Raw genomic sequence first — 5,107 nt, 5'->3', positions numbered from 1 at the left:
GTAAGAAACAACCGCAGTGCTAATGCAGCATCTGATGATCTGGTTTATATTGAGAGAGCAGAGGAGAGTCTGAAGTTTAAAGGAGCGGTACGCAGACAGTTTCCTGTAAAGCTAGCATTTGCCTGCACAATCCACAAAACCCAGGGTCTTACAACACAGACAGCTGTAGTTTCAATGAAGAACATTTTTGAACCAGGTATGGCTTATGTTGCTCTCAGCAGGGTGACGTCTCTCAGTGGACTCTATTTACAGGACTTGGATGAGAAAAAGATTTACGCCAATCCCGAGGTAACTGCAGCGCTCCAAACCATGAGACAAGCCAGCGTTGAGGAAATGATGCCTCTTCTTCAGGTCAGAGAAACAGCCAGCAGACCTGACACTCTTACACTGATCCATCACAATACGGAGGGTTTGCCATCTCACATCAGTGACATCAAGAGTCATCATGAAATGTGTTTAGCAGATGTTTTGTGTCTCACTGAGTCTCACCTTCAAGGCTCCTTTGTTGCAGACAGTCTTCATTTGGACGGCTACACCATGTTCAAACGCAACAGACATGTGTCCTACACAAACTTTCCTCACATGGCCAGCAGAAGTGGTGGTGGAGTTGTTGTGTATTTGAGGAATCATTTTCAGGTTCAGGTAAAACAGTATCTGCATAATGTCACTGATCTTGAGTTCTTAGTGTTAAAGGTTCAGGCTCCATTCCCTGCGCTCATTGCTGTTGTGTACAGACCTCCAGACTACAGTTTGACACCATTCATGCAAAACCTGGTAAGTCTTTTAGATTCACTTGAAATAATGGACTGTCACCCAATAATTGTGTGTGGAGATTTTAATGAGAACCAGTTACAGAGTGGAAGAAAACAGATTCTGGAGCAGTTTCAGTCGAGAGGGTATTCACAGCTGATCACTTCTGCCACTACAGACAAGAACACCCTGCTTGACCTCATTTTTATTTCTCAGCCACAGCACAGTCTCCATTCAGGTGTCCTGAGGACATATTACAGTTACCACAACCCTGTGTTTTGTGTCCTGTCCTCCAGCCAATCATGAAGTCGTCTGGTGAGTTTTGAAACAATTACAGATCATGTTTGTTACAGAGTTTACTGATTGTAGAGCATTAAAAAGATTTTTCATTGAAAAATCTTATTTCTTCATATTGTCTTCCCTACTTTGTCTGTAAGAAGACCCTTTCTTATTGCAATGTTATTAATCATTTCACCAAATCATGGCTGTACTTCATGCAGAGCTGGGAGATCTGCTTTCTGTTATCATGCACCTCAGATCTGAAATATGCTGCAAAAAGTATTAAACAGACATAATTTATTTTTTATTCTCATGTTTTAAATGACTAAATCTACTAATGCATTTTTTCATGGATGTTAATTGTCATCTCCTTTTTTGATACTTTTTTTACTCTGATGTATGTATCTCAACAAACGAGAGCTTCCCCTCAAAGGGCTTTCAAATATGAAATAGTAAATAAATAAATCCCAGATAAATGCAGGTATTTATTATGGGTCACATGAATAATAACAGAAAATTATATTTTCTTGATTATAGTAGATTTTGTAGAATCAAACGTTTTGGGAATGAATGAGTTTTTGCTTATCATGTTTTACAGGTAAAAAAATGTTAAAAGTTTTAAACTATCTTTAGGCTACTAGAGATGTCTATAATGATACATTATGTAGAGAAAAACATTTTTACAGCTTACAGAATATATATTAAATCTGATTTAGAAGTACATGGAAAGTTTCTGCATCCATTTTCTGACTTGGCCTTTATCCGGGTGGGTTTGGGTTTGGGTGGATAAAGGCCAAGTCAGAATTCTCTGAGCAGCTGGAAAAAGCTGCTAATAAACAAAGACATCAGAAAGCGGGGGCTTTAGGTGTAGCCCCCGCTTTCTGACGCACTAATTAGATTTAGTAACTGACACCCCATACCAGCATTACATAGACACTTGGGGGCTGAGATGGGTGGGTGGGGAGGGTGGGTGGTGTTAAAAGCACTTTATGTTTTGTAGATGTATTTTTTTCAGACAGGGCACACACAGTCCTGTTTCCTTTGTGGGAAAACCTTCAAACTTCACCATCCTCAGCTGAAACAACAACATCTTAACACCATCTTCATGAACTGTTGAGCCAAACCTGATCCATCAGTGCTGGACTGCACAGATAACTACATGCCACAAGGAGACTGCTGTGTTATGAACTGCCATACCAGTGTGTCTTCAATGGAGAAGATGACACACCCATCACCTGACCTCCTGCCTGATCTGGAGACCATCATCATGCTGCCACACTACACACCTCTGAGACCCTCAATGATGACTGATACTGAGGAAACTGTATTTCCTGTCAGAGATGCTCAGTGATCCTCAGAGCAGAGAGAGGTATGATTCTTTATCTTTGATTAAAAAAAATGTCATTGCTTTTAATTCATTTAATTAATTTAAATCCTGTTTATTGCATAAAGAATTCCACACTCAAATGATTATACTTGTTGACACTTTTTGAGTTTTAATTCACAATATGGATTACAAATCTATGCTTTTTCTACTCTGTCTCTCTGTGCAGGTACTGCTGTCTCCTGAGTTCTTCAGTGTCCCAACTGAGACATTCAAACCTCATTGCAGAGCTCATGCCTTTCCTCACCATCATGTGAGTGTGAGATTGCTCTGGATTCTGGTTATGTGGCCTGCAGCACCTATAAGGTATTTCAACATTGTCCATTTTATAACTTATTTCTAGTTTTTAGGCCTTAACACAAATAAAATGTTCCTTTTTCTGTATTTTTTTAGAACAAGCTCGTACAGTGTGCCTGCATTCCAGCTTCTTAGACTCTACGTAAGTGGACAGTATCAGTGTTTGGCCGCTCTTACAGACACCGACTTCTGTCAACTCACTGCTACTGATCAGGCACCTCACTTCAGGAAGACAGAGGGCTGCAAGCCTGTCATCGTTTCCAGTGTGGCTTTGAATTCTTGGGGTAGTATCAGATTTTTCCCACAAATATTCAAAGGTAACACTTATTTTAAGCTTAGTTATTAAATCAAAAGTCTTCCCTTGTGTTAATTTTTTTATTATTATTTTATTTTATTTATTTATTTTTTCTTTTAGATTTATATGCAGTGATCGGATGTGGTGGAGCTTTGTTAACTGTGTGTAAAACATCTGTTTGTGATGATATTTACAATGAGGCTTTAAGGTGACAGTTTCCATGTAATTTCAGTCCTTTTACTAAGCAAAAACATGTTTGCAATTAACATATTTTTTTCAGTTTTGTCTTTTGGATTTATGGTTAACATTCCTCTGTGACAGCAAATACTAAACTGGTCCAAGTAACCAGCATATCATTGGTTAAAGGCAAAAAGGACCACATGTCACACTAGCAATGAATTTTTGACTGTGTTTGTGTCACCAGATTTAACAAACAATATCAGACATATGAAACTGAACTCTGGATTAATGTCTAGATGTTTTTTGTGTTTTTTTTTTATTGTTGAATAATTATTTTGTAGGACAAACCCAATCTATTTACCCAAACAATGTAACTTGTTTGGGTAAATAGTGGATTAATATATCTAAGTCTATAAGTATAGCAAGCTGAATTCATACAAACACACAGCTCTAAATCTTGAATTGTAGGATGTACAAAAATGATCATGTCATTATTATGGACATTTAAATAACTATATCTATTGCACTATTAGACATATTCTTTATAGAAATTACACAATCTCAAAATGTGAAAAAAGAAAATGTTTAAGAGAATAAATAATGTGTGTTTGTATGAATCCTGCCTTAGTATGGGGTGTCAGTAACTACATTAGTATAGACTAGGTCTAACAGTGGTTTTCGACATCTGCTCTAATATATATAGATAATGGGTCAGACATATAAAGTCATTTTGAAAAGTTCATAAAGGTCACATCAATTTATATGTGTTCCTCTTTTATATTTTATATCAGGTCACACAGCTGACTTGAGTTTTGATCAGAGTAGAACCATAACATTCATGCTAATGGTTCTACTGTTTACAGTTACTTTATGATGGATTTCATCCTGGTCACAGCACTATGTGAAAAGCTGTTAGAGGTAAAGTTAACCCAATTAATACCTCATCATAAGTCACTCTTTAACGCAAAGCAGTGATTATTTTCACTGTAATTTATTTCACAATAATGTTCTTTATTTGATCCCTGTTTCTTTAAATATGCACATCGATTGTTCAGCTGTGTGACTCTCTACACCTCAAATATATCAAAATGTGGACTTCATTTCGACAGTATTTTGTAGATTGGTACCATATTTATCATAAAATCAGGAAACTGTAAACTAACTGAAAAAATGAAGCTTATGAAAATTTTAACGTGGCATTGGAACATGTTGTTTATCCTTGCCAAATGGTATTTACACAAAGCTCCAAATCAGAGCATATATTTTTCTCTCTCACTTGCTGTTTATATATGTGTATATTTTTGCAGTTAATAGCCTATCATGTGTCTGCGCATCTTAGGGCCATAAACATAAACATGGCAAACAAGGATATGTTCACAATTCCAACAGATGCTTCAGTTGTTTGTATAGATGTTAGATTCATTTGATTTGCATTTTCTATTAATATTTTTCTGTTTGTCCCAAATGGGATTTTTATTTCTGTATGCCATTATTGTAATCATTGGAAACAACTGAGTAAATATTTTGTATCATATGTTTCTAAATATATTTGAATGTTCTACTTTTCTACTACTGGTTTTCTACTTTCTAAACTTTCTGTCACTCTTTGGCATTTCAATAACATTATTTTTGGGTGTTTTTATCTCTGACCGCAGCATCTTGTGCATTTATTACCTAAATGTTGTTTGTGTGGGTTTTGTTTTGTTTTGGGTTTTTTTTGTTTGTTTTGTTGTTTTTGTTTTTTTGCCATTTTTAGATTTCACCAGCTGTGTAAACTCTGTTATTTTCCCTTGGTTTTGTTCCACATCAGTTTATCTGCTGGCTGATTTTCTTCCTTTTCTAATGTTTCTGGTAATTTTTAACAGATAAACAAGTAACTTTGAGGTTACTTTAGCCTTTTCAGCTGTTATCTGTTGACAGTT

At 36.2% G+C, this 5,107-nt stretch overlaps 1 long non-coding RNA gene across 2 annotated transcripts; it reads left to right on the top strand.

Moving 5' to 3' along the window:
* Positions 1-850: 850 nt before the first annotated feature.
* On the top strand, positions 851-3,371 carry LOC109198112 (uncharacterized). Of its 2 annotated transcripts, XR_002059088.2 has the most exons (5): positions 851-1,065; positions 2,181-2,398; positions 2,583-2,719; positions 2,807-3,027; positions 3,126-3,371. It is a non-coding gene; the product is annotated as an uncharacterized LOC109198112 (long non-coding RNA). The 2 variants fall into 2 exon arrangements; XR_002059087.2 differs by lacking the exon at positions 3,126-3,371 and having other exon boundaries at positions 2,807-3,119.
* Positions 3,372-5,107: the final 1,736 nt, after the last annotated feature.

The sequence above is a fragment of the Oreochromis niloticus genome, unplaced genomic scaffold (assembly GCF_001858045.2).
Source record: "Oreochromis niloticus isolate F11D_XX unplaced genomic scaffold, O_niloticus_UMD_NMBU tig00003003_pilon, whole genome shotgun sequence".
In the NCBI taxonomy this organism is placed as follows: Eukaryota; Metazoa; Chordata; class Actinopteri; order Cichliformes; family Cichlidae; genus Oreochromis; species Oreochromis niloticus.
This window is presented reverse-complemented; position numbering and strand designations above follow the sequence as displayed.